This window comes from Euleptes europaea, chromosome 18, assembly GCF_029931775.1.
Source record: "Euleptes europaea isolate rEulEur1 chromosome 18, rEulEur1.hap1, whole genome shotgun sequence".
Classification (NCBI taxonomy): Eukaryota; Metazoa; Chordata; class Lepidosauria; order Squamata; family Sphaerodactylidae; genus Euleptes; species Euleptes europaea.
The window spans coordinates 33,081,600-33,108,315 of NC_079329.1; positions in this window are offsets into that span (position 1 = coordinate 33,081,600).

A 26,716-nucleotide genomic window follows, 5' to 3' on the forward strand; every position below is an offset into this window, starting at 1 on the left:
CTTATGTGGAGGAGTGGGGAAACCAACCTGGTTCACCAGATTAGCCTCCGCTGCTCATGTGGAGGAGTGGGGACTCAAACCCAGTTCTCCAGATCAGAGTCCACTGCTCCAAACCACCACTCTTAACCACTACACCACGCTGGCACATTAGTGCAGGATTAATGTGTGGAAATGGGCAACTGAAGGTTTTCACCACCTAGAAGTAAATAACATCACCTGGTAAATAACATCCCAGAGTGCCTCTATTAAAAGGACAGGACATTTTTTGTTCCTCCAGGCAGTTGGCAACACTAGTGTGAGAGGGCCAGATTGAAACTCACCATTAATCTATAGGCTCATTAAGCCATCCTAAGCTCTCAGTTGCTCTGCCTCAGTTTGCCTGATCAGTAACATGAGGAACAATGACCACCCTCCCACTATATGGCCAAATAAGGTAACTGTTTTAATGGAAATTGCAGAATACAGATGGTTAATATCAATCCACACCTACTAAAAATGTACTTTCTGTTCAAGACAAAAAGGTGAAGATCAGCAACCTCAACTCTGTCTTGGCTGCTCTGGGGATCTATTTAACCCATGAAGAGCTTCAAGAAGCTCTCACGCGGACCAGACTTAATGGTGAGTAGTAGTGCGTGGCCTTGTTAAGTCAAGTGTCTGAGAATCCCAGTGGTTGCCTCCCAAAGTCTTCATATATATCACTACAAGTTAAGCCTGACTTTTAAGCTGTGGCCTGGGTGTGTCTTTTGTGGCCCATCCATCAACTGATCCAGTGAGATGCATAGGGTTGCCAGCTCCGGGTTGGGAAATACCTGGAGATTTTGGGGGCAGAGCCTGAGGAGAGCAGGGTTTGGAGAGGGGAGGGACTTCAGTGCCATGGAGTCCAATTGTCAAATTTTCTCCAGGGGAACTGATCTGTCACCTGGAGATCAGTTGTAATAGCAGGAGATCTCCAACCATCACCTGGAGGTTGGCAACCCTAGGGATGCAACAAGCCCAATCCAAGTGTAGCCCATGGCCAACCAAGCACCACCAACAGGGCTGGGCTAAGACATAGTGAGGGCTTAATCTATGTCAAATTTAGGAGGCCACAAAACATTCCTTATTTATAAAAAGGTAAATTTGTAATTTTTATAGTTTGGGGGGTGGTACTTAAGATTCCCTCATAATCTGAGGCTCTAAACTGTAGTTTGCATCTTGTTAGAATATACAAATATGGCCAGAATGACCTTCATGAAAAATTTAACAGACAACGAATCTTTAGACTAGTTCAGCAAGAAATGGCAACCATTTTATACTTAGTGTATATATATATATATATATATTATATATATATAATAGAGTAATTTTCTTTCTGCTCTCTTAGCAATAATATCCTCGTAAACTCAGTATAAGAATTTAAACAATATAACCAGTTATAATAAGATTTGAAATGTCTGTGAAATGTATAGTAATGACCAAAAAGGATACACATCTACTGTAGACGGATTGTTTATCCTTCCCTTTCCTTCCTGTACCCCATACCTAAAATAAAGTGTTTTAAATGTTTTAAAAATCAAACAAACTGTAGTTTACTTAACTTGTGTGTAAATTCAGCTCTGTAGGGTTGACAGCCTCTAGGTGGGGCCTAGAGATCTCCTAGAATTCCAACTCATCTCAAGAACAGGGAAATCACGAGTAGATGGAAGACCTATTTAGAGTGGATATCAATAGAAGGAAGAAAAGACATTCGGTGGAAGATTCAGACTTTGTGCCTGTGGCTGGGGTTAAGAGACTAAAAATTATAAGGAGAAGGAGTGGGGTTAGGGAGGGGGATGGGAGGGATGGAAGGGAATGAGAAAAGTACGTCATACAAACAATGTATGTAGAAAAAGAAATATATATTTGAAACTTGTATAAAAAGAAATAATAATAATAAAAGAATTCCAACTCATCTCCAGATTATAGAGATCAGTTGTTCGGGAGAAAATGGCTGCTTTGGAGGATGGACTCTGTGGCATTATACCTGAAATTCTGCCCTACACATTCTCCATCCCCCACATTTCCAGGAATTTCCCAACACCAAATGTAATCTTTTAAGATTGCCAGTTGTTCAGACTGTTCATATTTCAGGAAATCTGCCCATAACTACTAGAAATGACAGAGCTTCTGTCTTCCTATTTTAAAAAATGGTCATGGTTTTAAAAACAGATTGGATTTTGATTTTCAACGGTGTCACTTTTGATTTTAGTGGAATTTTTTCTGTATCTGTTATGGATTGGTTTTCATTACTGTTTGCTGTTGCTGTAAAGTGCCATGAGAGAATCTCGGGCCACACTGGCACCACAGATATCAAATAAATAAGTATGTTTGTGAAGAGAAATCTACTCACCTGTTGCAGTGTTCTCCCATTTCTCTGCAATGGGGTGTCAAATATACTGGCCTTTCTCTCACACACTCACCCATCTGACCTTTCTGTCTTTTGCAGAGGATGGGACGGTGAATTTGAGTGACTTCATAAGAGCTTGTAATGCTACCTTAACCCTCCCCAGCACTCAAGGTAAGTCGAGTTTTGGGGTGAAAACATGGCATATTGGGAGGGGGAAAGCCATGGTAAGAACTTTTTTTAAATAGTCTAGGGATGTGCTCTGAACAGGGCTGCTGAAAGCCATCACGGGCCCAGGACAAAAATTCCCACCCGTCCTCACCCCATATCATCTACATCCAAACCAATGTATTTTATGCATGGTTGTTTCCCTCACTCTCTCCCTGAGTTTCCCTGCATTTTCCCTGTGTTTCAGAGACCAGTTTTATCTCAAATTTGAGAATGCAGGCAAAATGCGGGGAAATGCAGGGGGAGAGTGAGAGTGATGGACGGAAACAGCATGCATAATCAAAACAAAGACCCGAAGTCATCAGAGGGGTGACCGCAAAGGGGAAAGCCATGCATAAAAGGCTTCTGCCTGACAAGAAAGCAAATAACATGTGTCTACACAATGCACTTGTTAACATGAATCTCCAGTTTTTTGTTTGGTTCTCCTGTGTTTGCAAGTTTGCTATGATCCAGTTAGCAATAGAGGAAGATCCAAATTACTGCTCTCTTGTTTAGGTGAACAGGGCTCCTCCTACCATCTCCACCCAGACACCTTTCAGTCAACATGACTTTTTGCAATTATGTGAACACTTACTGGTAAACCCCACTGAGTAAGCCCCACTGAACACTGTGAGGATTACCACGGCATAAAAATGCCTGTGATTACTCTTGTGTAACATCTTCCTAAAACAATTTCAAACTTCAGGCTTGGGCTCTTGCATCACGCCCTGCCATATCCCCCCTCCCCTTGTTTAGGATAATCCTAATGTAGCTATAGGAGCCCCGTGGCGCAGAGTGGTAACCTGCAGTACTGCAGTCCAAGCTCTTCTCATGACCTGAGTTCGATCCCGATAGAAGTCAGTTTCAGGTTGCCGGCTCAAGGTTGACTCAACCTTCCATCCTTCTGAGGTCAGTAAAATGAGTACCCAGCTGGCTGGGAGTAAAGGGAAGATGATTGGGGAAGGCACTGGCAAACCAACCCATAGACAAAGGGCAAAAATGCATGGTCGCTTTATCCTCCTTTAATCCCTGTTTCAGCCAGGATTCAGCCAGGATCGAACGCATGCGTTTCGCCTAATGTGCGTTCGATCCTGGCTAAAACAGGGATTAAAGGAGGATAAAGCGACCATGCGTTTTTGCCCAAAGTCTGCCTAGGAAACATCGGGATGTGACGTCACCCCATGGGTCAAGAATGACCCAGTGCTTGCACAGAGGACCTTTACCCTTTTTAATGTAGCTATTACCTTAAAAGGGTAAGGTAAAGGTCCCCTGTGCAAGCACTGGGTCATTCCTGGCCCATGGGGTGACATCACATCCCGACGTTTCCTAGGCAGACTTTGTTTAAGGGGTGGTTTGCCATTGCCTACCCCAGTCATCTTCCCTTTACCCCCAGCCAGCTGGGTACTCCTTTTACCGACCTCGGAAGGCTGAAGGCTGGAAGGCTGAGTCAACCTTGAGCCGGCTACCTGAAACTGACTTCCGTCGGGATCGAACTCAGGTCGCGAGCAGGGCTTTGGACTGCAGTACTGCAGTTTACCACTCTGCGCCACGGGGCAATCTAGCTATTACCTTACTATAGTGTATTTACTTCAGCTGTGCAAGGTTGAAATCGCAATCTGTTGATTTTACAGCCTCTCCCTGTTTGGAAAAGTGCAGGCTCTGTGCTGCTTTGATTGGCGTCGTTTGGAGTTGGATCTCCTTTCCCATCCTTCCAAAGCACAGACATGCTGTGTTTTAAATTGTAATTCATTTAGCATTAATGTTGATTGTGATGTATTTTAATTGAATTGTCTTGGATGATATTATATGGATGTAAGCCACCCTGAGCCCAGCCTCAGTCGGGATAGGATGGGATAAAAATCTAATAAAATAAAATAAATAAAACATAAATTATATATCCATAAATTAAAAACTTATCTAAACAAGGTTCAATTATTCTTTTTAACTGATTCTTTTTATTTATGTCTGTTCCAAAATGTAATAAAAAGAGACCAAACTAGTATAAACATATTTTGCACATGTCTGCCTCCTCCCCAAAACTTCCTGTACACAAATATTTTCCCCATTAACATCATACACCAAATTTTCCATAGCTATTTCTCAATTTCTGGTACTTCCTCCTGTCTCCATGCCATAGTTGTTAATATTCCGGCTATGGAATTGAAATTTCCCAATAAATTCATCTTATTGACTGGGATCTCTTTAGGCATAATATTCAAAAGAGCTGTTCCGGGGTCTCTTTGTATTTGAAAAAATTCTCTCACAAACCTAAATAACTTATTCCAGAAGACTTTTATAACTGGGCCAAGCCACCAGATATGAATAAATGAGACCATATCTCCAACAGACATTTGAGGCAGAAGGTGTTACTTTTCTTAGTCTATCTGGTGTTGGATTAGATGAATGTGAGAACATTTCCCCTTATTGGTACATTCACTGAAATATTCTTTACTCTTCTATGGAGACTAATCCACTGATTCTCAGAAATCGCTTTGTTGAAAAGCCTCAGGAAAATCTGCATAGCACAATACTGGCATACAAAGAGATGTAGGGCATTTACTGCACCTTTTGATCAGAGATTGTGACTTCCCATCATTATGTTATTTTGTATGTTCTCAAATGCCTGAGCCTGAGGAACAAGGAAGGCTAGAGTTTGGAGGGGAGGTTGCCCATTTCTCTAACCCTTTTCCATTCACAGGGTGCTGTTCTTCTCTCATGTTAAAAAACAACAACTCCTAACAGCCAGTAGGGTTGTGTGAAAGCGTGTGATCAGCCCACCCACTGAAATTAGAGATGGTCTCCACCATGCTGTGTAGCAACTAAGTCCCTAGTAAAATGGAATGAATTCAAAAGCCAACCTCAGCGCCCCCCTCCCATCCAGTTTGAAGAAGAAGAGTTGTTTTTCATATACCAACTTTCCCTACCAGTTAAGGAAGAATCAAACCAGGTTACATCACCTTCCCTTCCCCTCCCCACAACAGACACCCTGTGAGGTAGGTGGGGCTGAGAGAGCTGTGACTAGCTCAAGGACACCCAGCTGGCTTCATGCGTAGGAGAGGGGAAACCAACATGATTCACCAGATTAGAGTCTGACGCACATCTGGAGGAGTGGGGAATCAAACCCAGTTCTACAGATTAGAGTCCACCACACCAAACCACCGCTCCTAGCCACTACACCACACTGGCTTCGGGTTTCTGGCTTGCTTTTCTTGCATATCCCAATGTCACCAGGGGTTACTGATTGTCCAGCTACAACTACCCAGGCTTACTATAGGTCACAATGACCTGACCTCAAAGAGGTGTGCAAAATTTTAAGGCATACAGTTTAAAGCCAGGAGAGCTGAAGGACAACTGTGTTTTGGACTAAAAACTTGGTATGCAGACCCTTTAGGAATTTCTTTCCCATAATATCCTTCACATTCCTAAATGTGAAGGGCATTATGATCTGTTAGAAAGAAGCCAAGAGGGCAAGGAGAAGATGCTACAGGTAGAGAGGAAACAGCAGGTGCACAGTTCCACGGGGTGCCTGGATTCACTGCAGTTGTGTCTGGGATTCCACTTCCTCTGGTGAGAAAAAAAGCAACTCTATTTGTCACTGCCTTTATGGAACATCCAAGAGCTCCCCACCCTGGAATACATGAGAAATAGGACAGCGGGAAAGCGGGCATCAGGCTGGGTGACAGCCACCGAGGTCGAATGTGCCACCTGCTCAGGTCCCATGATGCATGATTGCTGCATGGCTTGGAGGAGACAATGCATGGGAATGGTGTGGTGTAGTGTCTCCTTCTGAAGACCAGTGTTCAAATCCTTGCTCACCATGAAGGGCCAGCCTGGTATAGTGGTTAAGAGCAGTGGTTTGGAGCAGTGGAGTCTGGAGAATCAGGTTTGATTCCCCACTCCTCCATGTGTGTGGCGGAGGCTAATCTGGTGAATTGGATTTGTTTCCCCACTCCTACACATGAAGCCAGGTGGGTGACCTTGGGCCGATCACTCTTTCTCAGCCCCACCTACCTCATAGTGTGCCTGTTGTTGGGAGGGGAAGCTGATTGTAAGCCGATTTCAGTCTTCCTTAAGTGGTGGAGAAAGTCGGCATATAAAAACTAACCTTCTCCTCTTCCTCCTCCTATATATCCTTAAACAAATAGGCTCTCTCTGAGCCTACTCTAAGTCATGGTTAGGTGAAAATGAGCTCCTTGAGGAAGTCCAGGATGCAAATAAAGTACGTCGCTATCTGAGTTCCAACAGAAGTCACACCTGGACTCATGCCTTTAGGGCTAGTAGCCATCATTGTGGCCAGCCACTTTTGAGGCTGGTCTAATGCATTTTATATGGGTCTGTATAACTTCACTGGGAGAAGTACAGTGGGCAGCCTCAAACCATTCTCTGAGGTTAATTCCACACTTTCTGTTTTTTGTAGATTAAGTTACTATAGAGAATCCAGCCAACATTGCTGTCAAGCCATTGCTGTCCTGAGTTTCTATATTGTCCATCCTCCCCTGCCCCCAGACTTGTGTGTTCAATATTTTTGGCTTTGAATGGAATTGCAGAGCTAGCCTGCCCAGTGTGGACTGGTAAAAATGCTACTGAAGCATCTTGTTAAGAGAAGGTCTCAGGGTAATAACATGGCTCTCCCATCCTACTGTACCTTTTTTTGTTTTTTAAGTGCCTTCCTCATCAATTGAAGCAATTTTATTTATTTACTTCATTTATACTTTGCCTTTCTCCCCAATGGCGACCAAAGCAGCTTACATCATCCTCTCCTCAATTTTATCCTCACAACGACCCTGCAGTTAGGCTAAATGGAGAGTGTATAACTGGCCTAAGGTCACCCAGCAAGCTTCTGTGGCAGAGTGGGTATTTGAACCTGTATCTCCCAGACCCTAGTCCAACAGTCCAACCACTACACCATGCTGGCTGTCACTGGCAATTGAAAATAGGGGTTATGAAAATATACACAGTCTCTCTTAATTTTTTTGCACCAATATCCTTCCTAATTTGTTTGGAGAATTTCCTTTTTTCTTTTAGAGCATTTTATGCAATTTTTACATTGTATGTCATTTATATGCAAAAACAGATGTTAGTTTTAATGGTGATATACTATCAGCTTTTGTTAATAATTAGTTTCCCAGTTTGGATGCCAGTCTCAGAGTCTGAAATCAGAGGCCTGATTGCCTCATTGTCACTTGGAAAATCCCCTGGGGAGGACATCATCATTCCTGAACTATATAAAGCAGGGGTGGAGAACCTTTTTTCTGCCAAGGGCCATTTGCATATTTATAACATCATTTGGGGGCCATACCGGGCGTAGATCTCCTGGTGGGGGGTGGGGAGAAGCTAGGGTGCCAGGTCCTCTTCACCACTGGCGGGAGGTTTTGGGGGTGGAGCCTGAGGAGGGCGGGGTTTGGGGAGGAAGACTGCATAACCATAGAGCCCAATGAGTGGCCATTTTCTCCAGGGGAACTGATCTCTATTGGCTGGAGATCAGTTGTAATAGCAGGAGATCTCCAGCCACCACCTGGAGGTTGGCAACCCTATGGGAGGCTATGCAGAGCAGGCTTGGAGGGTGCCTCTGCTCCCCCAGGTCTTCCCCCTCCTCCCAGGTGGGAGGGCAGCCAGTGGTGGGCCCAGGCAACCGAGGTGCCAGGGGGGCGCAGCTTGCAGCCTGCGGTCGATCTGCAGGGAAGGAAGGAAGGAAGGAAGGAAGGAAGGAAGGAAAGAAGAAAAGGAAGGAAGGAAAGAAGAAAAGGAAGGAAGGAAGGACGTAAGGAAGGAAAGAAGGTCAGAAAGAAGGAAGGAAGGAAGCAGGGAAAGAAGGAAGGAAAGAAGGAAGGAAGGAAGGAAAGAGAAAGAAAAGGGAAGGAGAGAAAAAAATGGAGAAAGAGAGAGGGGGGAGAAAGAGAGAGACAGAAAAAGAGGAGAGAAAGAATAGGAGAGAGAGTAACAAAAAAAGGAAGAAAAGAGAGAAAATGAGGGCCGAAACAGGTCTTCCCTCGCTCAGGGCACGTGTATACCTAGCAGTATTAAAATTATGGGGGGGAAACAAAATAGCTAGAACAAAATCGTTTAGCAGTCAATCATTCAACATCATGCTAATGAAAGATCCATCACGCCTTAATTTCTTAAATAAGATATTATTATATCTCAGTACTATTATATATATTATATATATCTCAGTACTCAATTCCAGATGACCTTTTAGGGCTATCAGCAGATTTTCCCCAACTTAAATACTGGGTCTACAAATTAGATGCCCTGATGGACAGAACACAGATTCTGAAATCGGGAAGTGCTCCTTGGTTTAAACTTTTCAAAACTGACTTATTTAGTCAATATACCAAACCCCAAGCTTAGAGCAGCCTTTACATCCCTGCGGTTTCAAACAATGCCAACAGCTGTACTGTCCGGGTGTTATTGCCAAATTCCAAAAGACCAACGTTTTTGCATCTGTGGAACATCTGCTGTAGAGGATTTATACCACTACTTATTTGAATGCCCTCTATATGTGGAACCCAGGGCTAAATTTCTTGCCGGGTTGGTTTCTGGCCTAAATACCTGTCCTAGAGACGAGAAACTAGTATTTTTGTTAAAAGATACAAATGGGTTTGCCTCTCATAGGACTGCCCTGTATGCTCTGGCAGCAAAGAAAATAAGAGCCAATATGGCTGCTAAGGGAGTAGATCCTTCAAGTTGATTTTAATGGTCGCTAGGCCCCATTGTCCAATTGGGACACCACCACAATTTTAGCTATTATTTTGTTATTTTGTATGCATCGTTTTATTATGTATATTTATTATTAATCCAGTATGCTATTAATCTAATTTTTTATTATGTATTTGTGGTATCCTTGATATGTTTGTAATGGCCTATGGCTAAATGCAAATAAAACCATTCATTCAATAATTAGTTAATGTGTTCAGGAAAAGGGGTGACTGCAGTTTCATTGCTAGTGAGGAAAAGCCATAAAAGAAGCTTGAACATTCAAATCAAATCAGAGTCATCACGGAATTTAGTAACGTCCCTAATCAGAAGCAACCAATATTTGGAATTAGGGGAAGTGCAGAAGTCCTGATGTTCAAACACATCATATTTTAGAAATGAAAGTATCACAGAAACTGCCTTTGGATAGTGTGGAATCCTACCCCACATCAAAAATAATTTAATGTGTGCTTATATGTTAAAAAGGTAAAGGTCCCCTGTGCAAACACCGGGTCATTCTTGACCCATGGGCTGATGTCACATCCTGACATTTTCTAGGCAGACTTTATTTATGGGGTGGTTTGCCAGTGCCTTCCCCAGTCATCTTCCCTTTACCCCCAGCAAGCTGGGTCCTCATTTCACCGACCTCGGAAGGATGGAAGGCTGAGTCAACCTTGAGCCAGCTACCTGAAACCAACTTCCGTTGGGATCGAACTCAGGTTGTGAGTAAAGCTTTGGACTGCAATACTGGAGCTTACCATTCTGCGCCATGGGGCTCCTTTATATGTTATATTCTTTTAAATTCTGCAAGTATACTATAATGAGGCAGCGTGACTGATAGAGCAATTTTACAAACAGCAAATGGCAGAATCACAAATAAGATTTGGAAAGAATTCCTTAAAGACATCTCGGTGATGGAAGGAAACAGGACAGACCCATTACACCTAAAAGGATCTTGCTGCATGGTGATAAGAATTGTGGAATTTCAACATGAATACACTGTTACTGTTATTTTTACTCTGATTTATAATATCGGCTGGTCACAAAGCAGTTTACGTTCTTAAAAATGCATGAAAATATCAAACTTTTTTTTAAAAAATCCTCCCCTATAAGAGGAGACAAAAGCAGCAGTAAACGGGAAGGACTAAAAGACAATCAATGGTAACAGCAGAAAACCACCACAGATTCAACTAAATTAAAACCTGCTTTAAGAATATAGTGTAAACAGTCTTCTATTGGAGATTCTGATGGAGAAAGAGTTCCACAGTCTGGAGGCTACCATGGAGAAGACTCTGTTCTGTGTAACTTTCTGCCACAGCAGGCAGGGGAACATAGAGGACTGCCTCTCCAGATGATCTCAATGGTCAGGTCAGTTAATGCTAGAAAAGGCTATCCTGTAGGAAGTCTATTAAGGGCTTTAAAGGTCCTTAGTGGTTGCAAAATTTTTGTCTATGGCTAACGGTATTATCTTTTAAAATTTTAACCTGTATCTTTATTTAAAATGAGAAAACTAAAAAGAAAGTTATATATTATCTTAGATATCTAGTTTGTTTCATATGTATTTTATTTTCCTTTTTGCTTGTGACCTGTTGGTCTTTGAACAATAAATAAAAGGAATGGAATGGAAAAGGTCAATGCCACCATCTTAAATTAGAGCCCAGGAATGCACCGAGAGCCCAAAACATGTAACAGCAGAAGTCTAATGAGCTTAGACCAACCTGCTCCTGTTAGAAATTTAGCATTTTGGACTAACTGCCATTCCCGAGAACTTTTCAAGAGCATTCCCAGATATAGTGCATTACAACACTCTAATGGGGAAGTTCATCGTACAGCACTTCTGTCTTTTTATTCCTGTTAAACATTAGCAGTAATCAACCTATTACAGCAGCAGTATGCACTTGAGTAATGGTGGTAGAGGGCTTGATCCAGACCCCAAGTCAAGAAAGACCTGGGATTTGGGACAGAGCTTTGGTGTCCTGTTGGACTAAAGGAGGAGGGAAAGGGAGTCACGATATGTCACTGACCTTCTACATAGTCTCCTTTCCTCCTTAGCAAGACATTTGAGCCAAAAACCAGATGCAAAAATATTGAAGTTGCCCAAGGTGATGGACAAGGATCAAAACATAGGCAGGTGAGTAAAGTTGGTGGCATTGAACATGTATTGCCTGATAAGAACTCTTATGACTTGAAAGTTTTGCATTCTCTCTGCTTTAGTAGGAACAGGCTGTTGTCTCCCAGCTGTTTCTTGTGAAAGTCATTAGCATCTCAAATGGACCCTATATCTCCCAGGAAAGTAGTCACTAAAAGTATCAACAATGGTGGAGTTTGAACAGTCAGGAATTGTGAAGCAGTTTTGTGAAGCAATACCACATCCTAGAGATCTATAAAAGGGTTCTAATAGTGGAGGAGGCCATAGGTGTTCACCCTTTGAAATCTGCTCCTGAGACAAAGGAGATGAGCAGGCTACAAGTTGGGATGAAGGAGCATCTAGAAATTCTAATTTTCTATGTTACACATTTCCCATGGATTTCCCTAGCTGGCTCAGCATGGACTAACTATTACCAGGAGTACCTGAATGGTCTCCTTTGAGTTGGATTTTTGTTTCAGGACCTGCATCTCCAATAGCTCCACTATCTAGGCTAGGGGTATGCACTAAAAAAAAAATCAGGGTTTTTTTCAGATTCAGGTATATTAGGATTTCTGAACAAAGCCGAATCCCCATACTGGTATGGGGTCTTTTCGGCATTTTTTCAGGAATTCTGAAAATATTTGGCTCCATTATACCCTGTTGGGAATCTTTTCAGGCGCTGTTTTTTTAAGATAGAGATGCCAAATTTGCAGGTTAGCTGCTGGTGACTCTCCTTACAAGAACCCCCCAGTCTGGTAAAGATTGGGTCAGGGGGTCTAATTTTATTGGCCTGCATTTTCCTCCATTTGGGGGCCAATAAAATTGGATCCCTGACTCAGGGGTGCTTGTAAGGAGAGCCACCAGCAGCTATGCTGCAAATTTGGTGCCTCTACCATAAAAAACACCACCACCCCAGAGCCCCACAAAGATTTTCCATAAATTACAGTGGAGCCATTTAAACCTTCAGTTTATATTCTTGCTTTTCTCTGTGAGATTCTCTGGTCTGACATAGGTTCCTTGTAGCCTATGGGAAATCCTTGGGGGGCTCTGGGTTGTTGTTGTTGTTTTTAAGGCAGAGGCACCAAATTTGCAGCATAGCTGCTGGTGACTCTTGTTAGAAGAACCCCCCAGTTTAGTAAAGTTTAGGTTTTGGAGCCCAATTTTATTGGCCCCCATTTTATCCTCCATTTTAGTTTGAAAGTTGAGAAGCAGTTTTCCCTAAGGAAAACCCTTCACCCTCTCAGTAGCGATGTCCACATTTAATGGTTTCTCCAGTTCCTCAACCAGTTTAACCAACTATCACCAATATAAAAGTATTACTGGAAGCAAGAATCTGTCTTTAGGTAAAGATAACCACTGGAAACAGATAAAAAGCCTTGATGGAGCTAGCAAAGTTATACACTACACGGATAAGTCTTCCACCCCCTTCCCATTGTAATGAAACCACCCTGAAAAGGGGGGTGGGGTGAACAAGCATCCATCAGTCAGCATTACTGCATGTTCTTTTTTTCCTTGGTAGAACTTTCTCCTCAGTGCATTCCCCTGAGAAGATAAAGTTTGGAGAAGCAAAGATACTGACTAATGCACAACTTGAAGGTAACTTTTCCTTCTGAATGAACCATAAAACTGTTTGAGCTTATTAATGCCATGCAGGCAGCCTGCTAAAATATCTGGGAGACTCTGCAGATTCTTCTACCCATAGTTCCATCTATACGACATATCTTAACAGGCTAAATTGAAACAGCTTCCCACACTGTGAACTTCAAGAACTGGGAGGGGGGTTCCTTGGATGTTTTCTGATGTTACTTCTAGGAGTGATGGGGGTGATAAGACAGATACCTCCACCCCCACCCCGAGGAAAGAACCTTGTTAAAGTGGTATTTCCTGTTGTGGGGGGGCGGGGTGTTGATGATCCTGTGACCAAACAGGTTCCTCCTTCTTCCACCTGATCATGGAGTTGGCAGATGATTTGTGGTTCGAATCATCGTGTTCATCGTTTGCATCATAACGCTTGGAAAAACCAATTCTTGGAGAGAGAGAGAGAGAGAGAGAGAGAGAGACCTTGGAAAAAGATGTGCCAATGTCCTCTCAAAAGAACTCACAGAATTCCTTGCTGGGATGCGGGTGGGGAAACAGTTAAATCAGTCCCTTGGTACTGTTCAGAAAAGTTAGCCAGTCATTTGAGTTTAGCTGACACCCATGCAGCATGATTGACATTGATTGGCAGGGAACCAGCATGGAAATATATGTTAAGAGATGCACAAGAAAAGGACTCTTTAGCGTTCCCTTTAATAACAGTTTGATCTGCAGCAATTATCAAGAGATATAATTTAGATCCATGTAGGGTTGCCAACCTCCCGGTGCTGGCTGTATATCTCCTGGGATTACAACCGATCTCCAGGCGACTGAGATCAGTTCCCTTGGAGAAAAATGGCCGCTTTGGAAGGTGAACTCTATGGCATTATGCCCCACTGAAGTCCCTCCCTTCCCCAAACCCACACTCCACAGGCTCCACCCCCAAATTCTCTAACTATTTCCCAACCTGGATCTGGCAACCCTAGTTCCACGCCATGAAATACTTCAACTGCCCATTTCTGCATATTAAAAGGACAGGATTTTTCCCTCTGGCCAGTTGGCAACGTTATGCACAAAGTTCCCAGCCTCCATTAATCCCCAGACAGAGTCTCTCTGTTCCCCACACACATACCCCAGACTCAATCCATACATCTTGAGATCAAATCAAGAAGCGTCTGAGTCCCTGTCCCTTGAAATGCTGCTTTGTAATTGGCTGTAGTGCTTACTGTGAAAGAAACGTCCATTTCCCCTTTCCCCTTCCCGGCGGAAACCCAAGTGCCGTGTTAAAAAGCATTTTTGAAGCAAAACAAAAAATGGAGCTCTCTAAAAAGGACCGGGTGGGAGGAAAGAAATCCAAGCATCATTTTAAAAACTTCCTTATGTGTCTACTCAGAAAAAACTCTAAGAAAGCAGGAAGCATTAGAGTCCCTGCCCCTTGAAACGCTGCTTTGTAATTGGCCGTGGTGCTTACTTGGAGAAAAAACATCACACACACTCCAAGTTTCCGTGTCCCGCACTTTGGCTTGTGCATGGAGATTTCACCCAGGCTTATCTCAGGCGAGATCAAAGAATTGGGTTAACAGAGGAATGGGAAGACCTACACATTCCGAGGGCTGGCAGCAAGGTCATCACTAATGGAGGGAAAACTCATGGATAACTCCAAAGAACAACCAAGGCAGACCGGGGGCAAACTTGAGTGAAAGTACCCATGCATAAATGACCTAGGTTTTATTTTTAGGCTACCTTCTCCCATAGCCAGACTCCAAAGGTCTTGGGGAGTAGACAGCCTGAGGAGATATTTGTCAAGGGAAAGTAGGAGGGTATGACAAGAGTTAAGCTCCTCCCTCTGAAAAATTTGGTTTCTCTTGGCATAAATACTGGTTTGGGAACATACATTTGCAGGAGCACCCTGTCATTCTGCCTTGAAGTAGCCTCCATTTTTATTCTCAGTGTTGGGACGCTTCCCTTCTATCTGTTTTATCTGTAATCGCAATTGTTGGTTCACTCCATTTTAACGGAAAATCCAAGTAATGTTGTGGACAGCCTGTTGTGTTCTTTTTTATATATAAGACATTTTATTAACATTTTAACATAGACATACACATACACATTCACATACAGATTGGGCTTTTTCCAGGGAAACTAATTAACAATTTTAAATAATAGTATACATCACACATTTCTTCATCTATGTGTGTATAAGCTTTCTATTCTTTACTAGTCACCCTACTAGTCTTCTAATTATTCCAGATTCCAAAGCTCTGATTTCTAACATAAACCTTGTCTGTTGCTTCTATTTTAATCTTATATTTGCTTTTTACCCCTCAGAAAAAGAAATCTCTTATTCTAAACTTTCAAATTAACATAATCAAGATAACATTTCCATTTATTTTAAAATTATTCTATCGTTTTCCCTTTCAGCATGCTGGTTAATTTGGCCATCACCGCATATTCTCCTATTTTCTGTTGCCATTCCTCTATTTCTGGAACATCTTCTTGTTTCCATACTGTTGCTAAAACCATTCTTGCTGCAGTCATCATATAGCTAAATAGTTCTTTATGGTTCATTTCTAAATTTTCTGGTTCGATTCCCAATAACATAGTTTCAGGATTCAATGGAAATTTAAATTGTAAGATGTTCTGCATTTCTTGATGGACCTGTATCCAAAATTTCTTTACTTTTTTGCAGGTCCACCACCAATGGAAATAAGTTCTCGTCCTTTTCTTTACATTTGCAGCAGTGACCATCTTTTGACTCGTCCATCTTTTTAATGTCCATAGGTGTTATATACCATCTAAAAATTGCTTGTACCAGTTCTCTCTCAAATTGTCGCTAGAAGTAAATTTGATTGATTTAGTCCATAATTTTAGTCCATAATTATGGACAGCCTGTTGTGTTCTTGTGTTTTTTCTTTATTTTTCCATCTTTATTCGGGTCTGATTAGTGGTTTTTGTTTTTAGTTGAGAAACAATTGCAATTGATTCACTATTGAAGTTTTTTGGAGAGACTCTCTTTGAACTTCCTTCCTTTCCTTCTTCCAGTCACTTAGGACTTTTATGCATGGCCATTTTCTTCGTGGTCACCCCTCTGACGACTTTGGGTCTTTGTTTTGATTATGCATGCTGTTTCCGACTGTCAGAGGTTGCCTCGTTCTCCCCCTGTGTTTCCCGCGTTTTTAAATTCGAGATAAAACAGGTCCCTGAAAACGCGGGCAAAATGCGGGGAATCACAAGGGGGAGAGCGGGGCGACCTATGATAGTTGGAAAGGGCATGCATAATCAAAAGTCGTCAGAGGGGTGATGGCAAGGGAAACAGCCATGCATAAAAGGCCTTAGACTAACCTATGAAACTGACTTGTTATAAAGATAAAAATCCTGAGATCTTTGGAGCGAGGGGAGAATACGAATGTAAGACATAAAATAAATAAAGCTTTGACTGTCCCTTCCTCTTCCCCTGCTTTGGATACATGATCAGCATTCCGCAAAGCATACGATACCTTCAGCAAGGATCCTGATGGCAAGATCGATCTTCCAGGGCTGCAGGCCACAGCTGATAATCTTGGGATCAGCTTGACAGAGGAAGAAGCCTTTGAGGAGCTTGTGTATGCTGACGCGGATGGTGAGCACCCTCTTCCCTGCATAGTTGGCAAAGCACACCTCCCCTTTTTTTATTCTTTATAAAGCAAGAGATCTGTCCCAAATATTGGCTCAGCTCGGTTCGGATATAACGCAAAACTATGGTTCATTTTCAGTATGGTTAGCTTGTGAAACCAGGAGTTAGCAAACCAGGAGTAGCAACGCTACAGCATTCTGAACATATATGAAGCTGCCTTATACTGAATCAGACCCTTGGTCCATCAAAGTCAGCATTGTCTACTCAGACTGGCAGCAGCTCTCCAGGGTCTCAGGCAGAGGTCTTTCACATCACCTACCTGCCTAGTCCCTTTAACTGGAGATGCCGGGGATTGAACCTGGGACCTTCTGCATGCCAAGCAGATGTTCTGCCACTGAGCCACAGCCCGTCCCCACATGCATAGAACTGACACTAAAGTGTGCCAGTGAATTAATTGGGCTCTCAGCAGTGCAGAATTGTCAAAATCACAACCAGTGTTAGGAATAAGGCTTTGTTGGGGTGGCTGCCTCATTGACTTTTTTTTTCTTTTTGCATGGGGGGGTTTCCTCTGGCAGGAGATGGAAAAGTGAATTTCACAGACTTCCTTAGCAGTATTACAGACAGCAAGCGCTTTGTCCAAGCTGTAGGTAAGAATGATAAATGTGATATTAGACCGCTTGTTTAGTCTGTGGATTATGTACTTACAGGAATGTAAGTTTCCTGTGCAAAATTCCTACAGTTATAGAATGCCCATTTACTATGATCATATAAGGCAGTGGTTCCCAAAGTGGGCAGTACCACCCCCTGGTGGGCGGTGGGATTACCTAGGGGGCACTGAGAGGCAAGGGGGCAGCAGGGGGCGCTAGAGGTGGGCCCCTTCAACTGTGTTGTTCACTAATTTACAATAGATCAAGCTATGGCACCATGCTGACAAATTTGGTGGAAACTATCAGAATTTTTTTCCAGACTTTGAAGAGCTGGTACTACTGGATCAAGTTTATCAGTTTTATTGAATAAATTTCAACTAAAAAGTTTTAATTTGATTTTGAATAGATGTGCAATTAATTGTTACTGTTTTGAAATTTTATTGTTATTATCTTCTTTAGTGCATCATGCAAACCCCTATTTTGAATAATGCTTTTTATAAGATAGGGTATGGGGCGCTGGGGCTGAGTTTGTGGAACCAAGGGGGGGGTGGCCCGAAAAGTTTGGGAACCACTGATATAAGGCTAAGTAGTGAAAGAGATGGGAACTGCAATCCAGGGGTTACTGCACAGATTTTAACTTAAGTCTTGTGAATGTGCTTTGATTCTACTTTCTTCCCATCCCCTTTCCTGTTAGCTGTGGGAGGGAGCAATATTTCGGGTCCTTCACTGAGTCAGTCACCTTGTCTCTGACTTCTTCCAGTTTTTCAGTCAGATTCAGGGGCTACACTCAAACATCACCACAGATGGTAGTGATACTGTGAACCACCAAAAAGACAAATCAGTGGGTTCTAGATCAAATCAAGCCTGAACTATCCCTAGAAGCTAAAATGACCAAACTGAGGCTATCGTACTTTGGTCACATTATGAGAAGACAAAAGTGCCTGGAAAAGACAATAATGCTAGGAAAAGTTGAAGGCAGCAGGAAAAGAAAAAGACCCAATAGGAGATGGATTGACTCTATAAAGGGAGTCAGTATGCAAGTCCTGAGCAAGGCTGTTAATGATAGTACATTTTGGAAAACATTTATTCATAAGGTCAGAAGCAACTTGGCAGCACTGAACACACATAGGCACGAACACAGCTTGTTTGCTTCTCTCTTTTCCTCTCGATCAAACTCCTTTGCCAAGATGTTTGAATGCATGCACTTTGGAAAACTAGAATTTGTTTTACCCCAAAAGCCATGATTCTTAACCTCTGTTAAATCCCGATTTAGGCTCCTGGATTGCTGAAAGTCAATAAACTTGAATTTGCCTGCATTTAGATAACAAACTGGTGCTTCATCAAACCTGGATGTTTTTAATCAAGCTCAATCACAAGAGGATGAGGGAGGTGGTGGTGGGGGAGACCTCAAGTATAGCAACAAGCTGTGTCTGTGCCCAACTGTAGTTTAATTGCAGCTTCTTGTATCATCTATATGTAATCATTGCTTTATGGCTTTCTTGAATTCCAGTCTGTTTCAACAAAAAATATGATTCAGGGCTCATCATTAATGATGGGGAGGTTGTGGTTACAGAAGTTCCCCATAATGGGGGGGGAGAGATGTTAGCGGTAAAACATTGTCTTGGAAGGGGGGAACCTTATCCCCTGGGCCTATACTGTTGATTCTGTATCTGTTCTTTCTCTCAGCCCCTAAGAAAGGCCGCATGGAGACTGTTGATGCTCGGGGGATCTTGTTCTTCGAGCTCTTGTCAAAGCTGGTGGAAACATCTACATTGCCAAGGAAAACCATCATGACTATTGTCAGGTGAGAAGCAGACACACAGAGAGAGACAACACAAATACCTCAGCATGCTCCTACAGCAAAGTCTATTGAACTGAAAAAAGATGCTCACCCCTCCCTCCCTCCTCCCTCCTTTTCTCTCTCCGGGGCTTGCCCGGACTGCTCTGGGTAGGTGCACCAAAGCCCCCAGTGGGAGCTGCTGAGGCTGCCGCTGGGCCCAGTGATGCTCCCGGGCTGCACCACTGCCAGCAGCCTAAGGTAAGCACAGGGAATGCTTTTTTGTTTGGGGGGGAATTAAAAAAACCCAGTTTGTTTTTAGTTTTCATAATTTTCTGCAAACTTGAGGAGTACCCCAAGTTTGAAGAAACATCTGTTTGGGGTAAGTGTGCCCCCTATCGATTTAAGTATCTGCCGATAGGGGGCACAGTTGGGACTTAGATATATCGATAGGTATACAGCACGACTGACCTGTATATTATGGTCATTTCACACATGCTGCTGAGGCAAACCGAAATTTGTCATAGAGCTCCCAGAACTTCCTCTTTCAGCTTACCATGTCCCCCTGCCCTCATGACCCACCTGTGAGAGTTGCTACCCACTTCGGGTCCTGGCCCACAGTTTGAAAACTACTAGGGTTGCCAACCTCCAAGTAGTGACTGACAATCTCCCGCTATTACAACTGATCTCCAGGTGACAAAGATCAGTTCACCTGGAGAAAATGGCTGCTTTGGAAGGTGGACTCTATGGCATCATACCCCATTGAGGACCCTTCCCTCCCCAAACTCCACCCTGCTCAGGCTCCAGGTAGTTTCCAAACCAGAGCTGGCAACCCTAACAACTACTGCTTTAGAAAGGAAAACAAAACAATTTAAACTTGTTGTGGTCTACCACCTTTAACCAAAACAATGGTATTTCTTTGTGCTTCATTTTTCATATTGTTGGTTGTTATGTCTTTAAACTTTGTTTTCATTCAGTATTTTTAGGTGCCATGGCTTAGCCATCCTTGCCATCATAACTGGTGATGTTTGGCTTTTGTTTAGTTATTTTCGGCAGAAGTTCCTGGAGTCTAACAGGAAAGCCTGGCGCACTGTTGAGAAAAAACACCACCTGGACAAGAAAGGAAGGAAACAAAACGAGTCCAGTTCCTTGGCTGCCTTTGCTGGTGCTGGCCGTATTGTTGTCATGAAAGACAAAGAACTAGAGTCCTTTGTGAAAAACCTCCAAGGTAAGAATAGCCAATGAACTGCAGCTCTTGGTTGAGAAGTATAGTTTCCAGATCACGCAAAGTGATCACGCTTTACTCTGCTCTGATTAGACCTCACCTAGAGTATTGTGTTCAGTTTTGGGTACCACAGTTTAAGAAGGATGTTGTCAAGCTGGAGCGTGTCCAGAGGAGGGCAATGAAGATGGGGAGGGGTCTGGAGACCAAGTCCTATGAGGAAAGGTTGAAGGAGCTGGGTATGTTTAGCCTGGAGAGGAAATGACTGAGAGGTGATTTGATAACCATCTTCAAGTACTTGAAGGGCTGTCATATAAAGGATGGTGCGGAGTTTTTTTCTGTTGCCCCAGAAGGTCAGACCAGAACCAACAGGTTAAATTAAATTTAAAAAAGAGTTTTCGGCTAAACATTAGGAAGAGCTTCCTGACAGAACAGTTCCTCAGTGAAACAGGCTTCCTCAGGAGGTGGTGGGCTCCCCTTCTTTGGAAGTTTTTAAGCAGAGGCTTAAAAATCACCTTTGATGGCCCCATATAAAGGTCTTTCTCAGTAAAATTCAAAATCCCTTTCCTCACATTGGAGGGTTTTTGTTTTGTTTTGTTTTGCTTTAATTTAAATGCCCAAATCCATGCCTGGGTTTTCAATGAATTCTGGGCCAGTTCAGCTCTGAGAGCAACAGCTGAAACATAGCTTGTTACACAGCAAACCTGTAACGGGGGTTGATTGAATGATTCATCCACTGCCTCTATCAAGACCCCAATTCCATACAACAGTTGGGATACTATCTTAACATTGAAACCCTGAATACTGCCTGGTATGTAATTGCCACCTCAGTTGAAAAAATCAACAAATGATTGCATTACTGGTAAATCTAGCTTTTTCCGTAGCGCTAAACAGATGGGCCTTCCAGCTCAAATTTGATTGAAAAATGACCCCCAGATACCTGTTCAATTGGTTATCTATTTATGAACAACTTATATACCAGGGGGGTAGATGATAGGGTTTAGCAAATACAATTTTTTTATTTTTGTGTATTTATGACTAGTCTTTCTTTTACACAGTATTCCACAGATTCTTTTAATCATTTATGTCAACCAAGCAGAGTTCATGATAATGGAAGCATATCGTCTGCATGCAGCATAAGTGGCAATTTCTGTCCCAGCAGCGCTGATGCAGACCGATGAGGGAGCAAATCATTTAAGTATCTATTGAATAATAATGGACCCAAGGAGATCAGTTAATTGTCCCTCAATACCAGCTTGTATTTGGGTAGAAGATTTAGAATACAATTGCTTAATTAGCCACAAGTATTTATCAATTGAAGAGTTTTCTAGCTTAATACATAGCCTCTCCCTTGGAATAGAATCAAATGCCTGCTTAAATGGGCCTTTTTTTTGCTTAGAGTATTCTTGTTAAGATTTTGATGGACTCCATTTTTGTGGCTTAGAATAACTCTATTGATATCCCCATCTACTTCTAGTGATTTGTTTCTCCTAATTGCTATCAGTGCAGCTTTCACTTCCCTTTCTAAAACTGCAGGTTCTTCTTCAAAAGATTCTTCTTTGAAGGAATCTGTCATCCTTTCATATCTTCTGTATGGTTCTTCAGTGTATTGTTCCCATCTTTTCTTTATTTTGTCCTGTACAGTTAATGTATTTCTGTGCTGATCCTTCAGCGTGCCTAACCATGCTTTCAATTTCCCTCTGATTTTTTGGATCTTGTGGAAAGGACCTCTTGTTCTTCCTTTTTTGTTGCCCTTGTCTATTTCTTTACACCGGTTACTATCATAGTTCTCTTTGTCTCTATGTGTGAGTGTCTGGAACAATGTGTTTAGACTTTTGATTCTGTTTCTGAGACCTTTTACTTTTGCTTCTCGTCTATCTTTAGCAATTTGAAGAGTTTCCTCAGTCACCCATCGAGGCTTTTCATTTCTTTTGGCTACCGGAATAGTCTGCACAGAGATATAAAATTTCCAGAAATTTTGAAGCCACGAAGGAAAAAAAATCCATTGGGGGAGGGAGAACAGAAGTTTTGGGGGGAAATTGAAACATATGCACTATTTAATATCCTATAAACCTAAAATAATTTTACTGCTTTAACAAGGTAAAATGCATAATTTATAACTTAACAGCATATAAAATTGGAATATTTGACATTTATAGAATGTAAAAGTTATTAATGCCTTAGTGCATGCCTGAAAGGGGGGGCAAAACCTCTTAGGAGGCAGCGGGGTGGTAAAACCATGATTACATTCACTTACGCTGGCAGGGAGGCCAGTCCTGCCGGCGCCACGGGACCGCGTCTCACCCCTTCACCGGTGCAGCACAGGCCATGGTGTAGAGAGGCCACGCCGGTGCAGGAGGGCGTTCCGGGGGCGTTCCAGGGGGAGGAGCCGGCGGTTAGGTGGCTTCCTATCCAGATTACACCAGCGCCAGGAATGGCGGTGCTGCGCCTGCTTTTGAGCAGGCACAGCCTCGCTGTTTTCAATGGGGCTTTGGGGCCCTGTAAAACAAAAAAAAGTGCAAAACGGCTTTTTTTGTTTTACAGCGTGCACAAATCAGCTTAAAAAGAGGCGCCACTGCGCCTCTTCCCCGCCGACTTTGCACGCCGTGATTTCAGGAATGGGCTGTTAGTTTTGAACAAGCAAAATTGCAAATATACCCAATTCTTGAGAGAAAAATTGCAAGCTGATGCATGCTGCGCTATCTTAGCACATCTGCCTTAATTTTTGCTATCTGGTTAGAGAGAGCTCTGTTCCATTTTCCTCTGAGGCATTGGTGCATTTCCTGCCCCACCTCCTTCTGATATTTTTTTCTCCTTCCTACAAGCTAGGGGAATAAGCTACTTTTTTACCCAGTCTGTGGGTAAATGTGTCATAGTGGTTTGAGGGAGAGGTGAAAAGGGACAACAGAAGGCATGCAACTGTTGAGAAGCTATGAAAGCCCTGCATGGTCACCTCCTGAAGATTAGGTATCCTATTAGCTGCAGAAATGCATCTTGGCTTAAAGAGCTGAATACAGCATGCCCACCTTGTCTTTAAAGACATTTCACTCGTGTCATAGTTATTTTCAGAACTCCCCCAAATGTCCAGTTTTTCCATTGGAAAAGCTGAAAAAAGCCATTGGGAACAAAAAGGGGAATGGTTTCCCCACCACCACCACCATTTTTCTGGTATTTTCCAGGACTTCACATCTCTAGTCATTCACTGGGCCAAATAAATACCTACATTCAACACTTTCCATTCAGTGGTCACAATTGCTGGCATACACCCTACACTATACTCAGCCAAACCTGAAGCCTTCCCCTGGCCCAAGGAGCCTTCCTTCAACACAACTGGCTCTTCCACCTCTGTTGGAGGAAGGCTCCATAAGCAGAAGAGCTACTTCCATTGCTAGGGTTGCCAACCTCCAGGTGGTTAAATCAAACAAGGTGGCACTTATGGCTAGCAATGCAAAAATAAAGCACACTATGCTAAAAAAAACTTGTGTATTAATAAAACACAAGACAATAACACATGCTGGCAGTTAATTAGAACATTCAAAACCACTGAATTACAACATGATAGCAATCGTCCATATGTAACACAAAATTGTGACTGATGTCAAAGTTCATAGATGCCAATAAATAAATGGGTTTCCGGTAGTCGTTCCCTTTTCGCTCAGGCTTCTTCAATAAAGGCAATCCTATGATACAAATTCATACTCGAAACATTTGTTCCGGAACCAGGCACGTAGACGCTCGTTACTAGCGGATGTCTCACTGCTTTGGCCAACGGACTCTATGGCATTGAAGTCCCTCCCCTCTCCAAACCCTGCCCTCCTTAAGTTCCTCCCACCAAATCTCCATGTATTTCCCAACCTGGAAGCCTTGGTAGGTATAATTGCAGAATTGATTATTGTGTTACCGGTAATCTTTTCTTGTTTTTCTTTGCAGGAGAACTTCGTGTAAGGGAGAGAGACAACAGTGATATGACACTACTTACAAGAAGCATTAGGAATGAGATAGTAACTTTTGAGGATTGAAAAAGCCTAGCTCTGTGGAGCAACGCGAAAAGACTTAACAAGGCTGCCAGGTTGTCTCTCTCCCTTACACAAAGTTCTCCTGCGAAGAAAAACAAGAAAAGATTAACTCTACAACCAATTCTGCACTTATACCTACCAACGCTTCCAGTTGGAACGCAAGTTTTCTTTTTGAAGTCTCTCACAACAAAGGAAAAAAGAAAGGATTTATATCCTCATTAGGAACTCTTCTAACTTATCTATAAGGACTTTCTCCCCTTCTTGTTTCTTGTCACTTTGCCTTACTATCTTCCGATGGTCTTAAGTGGTGTTATATAGTTACTGGATAGATATGTATAAATGTGTATGCCTTAACTTGAATTGTTAACCACTGTAAATGTGATATTATATTATACTGCAGTTTGTCATACTTATGCTTTGTATTTTAATAGACTTAACAGTGTGGGCACAAGAGTATCTTGATTTTTTTAATTTCCCAACCTGGACCTGGCAACCCTGCCCATTGCAGGAAGGCTCCTTGAGCTGGAGGAAGACTTCAGACATGGCTGAACAGAGTGGTAGGCTAAAAGCCAGTTGTCAGCTATTTTTGAGTCTGCTGTTTTACCGGATTAGGAATAGGATTGGGAGGAAAATCATGCTGTGGTTGCCCAAGAGCCACATGCCAGCTTTCTCTTTCTGCTAATAGGAGTAGGTATAGTGAAAGACAAACGCCCTTCTTTTTGTGCAACATTTTATACCTGTAGTGTGAAGCTGTTTCGATGGTAAAACAAGATTTCTACAAAACCTGTGGGTAGAAGCTGGGAAGCATTAACAATAGCTGGGAAACATTAATGATGTCTATTGAGGAATGCAGCGAGGTATAATATCTGGACAGAACATTTTATTTTGTTTATTTATATCTCACTTTTCTCATCAGTGGGGACCCAAAAGTGGCTGATAACACAAAAGAGAAAATACAATAAAAATCAACAAGGGAAAGAGGGAGGGATCTGAGTACTAGGCAGGTCTTCCTGACTGTGTCTCCTGACATGTGAACAGGGTTGCCAGCTCCTGGCTGGGAAAAACCTGGTGGTTTTTGGGGTGGAACCCGAGGAAGGCAGGGTTTGGGGAGGGACTTCAATGCCATCGAGACCAATTGCCAAAGTGGCCATTTTCTCCAGGGGAACTGATCTCTATTGGCTGGAGATCAGTTGTAATAGAAGGAGATCTCCAGCTACTACTTGGAAGTTGGCAATCCTACATGTGAAGGACAACACCCCGTTGGCTCATGCCTTTGGGCACACCCAGGCCTTTAATACCGGCAAGAGGAAAAAGACATCAGTGGGACAATAGGCAGCTACTGCTTGCTGCCAGGCTCTTCCCCATTTCTTCCCCAGCCAGTCCCTTCTCCCATTGGCTGGATGCATGCCTGAGTCCCTCATGGTTGATCTTGCCTCTTCTCCATTTTGCCCTTCTGCAGCCCCAGTTTTGACAGGTTCAGCAGCTGAGCTGTAGCACCTACAACAGGGTCCTTGGCTAGGATTCTCTCAACATTTGATGTATTTTTTTTCATCTTCCCTTTTGCCAGAGACCACTCCCCCTTCAGACAGCCCCTATGCTAAGGTGCCCATCTTCCCCTTGATCCCCAACCAGGATTGTGTGATGGCAGGAAAACCAAAGAAGGATACCCACAAACTGGAGACACAGAGAAGGATGGAGCCCGTCTCATCTTTCGAGGACCATTTCTTCCGCAAGAAAATGTGGCTACCTGTGGTAAGAGAAGGCTGTTTTGTTTTTAGTGCCAGGAATAATAAGTCAGCATTGTGTAGTGGTTAAGAGGGGTGGTTTGGAGCGATGGAGTCTGATCTGGAGAGCCGGGTTTGATTCCCCACTCCTCCACATAAGCAGCGGAGGCTAATCTGGTGAACCGGGTTGCTTTCCCCACTCCTACACACAAAGCCAGCTGGGTGACCTTGGGCCAGTCAAAGCTCTGATAGAGCTCGCTCAGCCCCAGCTACCTCACAGGATGTCTGTTGTGGGGAGGGGAAGGGAAGGTGATTGTAAGCCGGTTTGATTCTCCCTTAAGTGGTAGAGAAAGTCGGCATATAAAAACCAACTCCTCCTCTTCTTCTTCTTCTTCTTCTTCTTCTTCTTCTTCAATGTTGGGATAATAATAATGTTTGTGTGTGCACATGCACGCACGCCTTCAAGTCACAGCTAATTTATGGTGACCCCACAGGGTTTTCAAGGCAAGAGATGTTCGGAAGTGGTTGGCCATTGCTTGCCTCCATGTCATGACCCTGGTAATCCTTGGTGGTCACCCATCCAAATCATAACCAGAGCAGATCCTGCTTAACTTCTGAGATCTAACAAGATTAGGCTAGTCTAGGGCTATCCAGGTCAGGGCTAGGATAATAATGCCTTCAGCTAGGGTTGCCAACCTCAAGGTAGCACCTTGAGATTTCCCACTATTACAATTGATCTCCATATGACC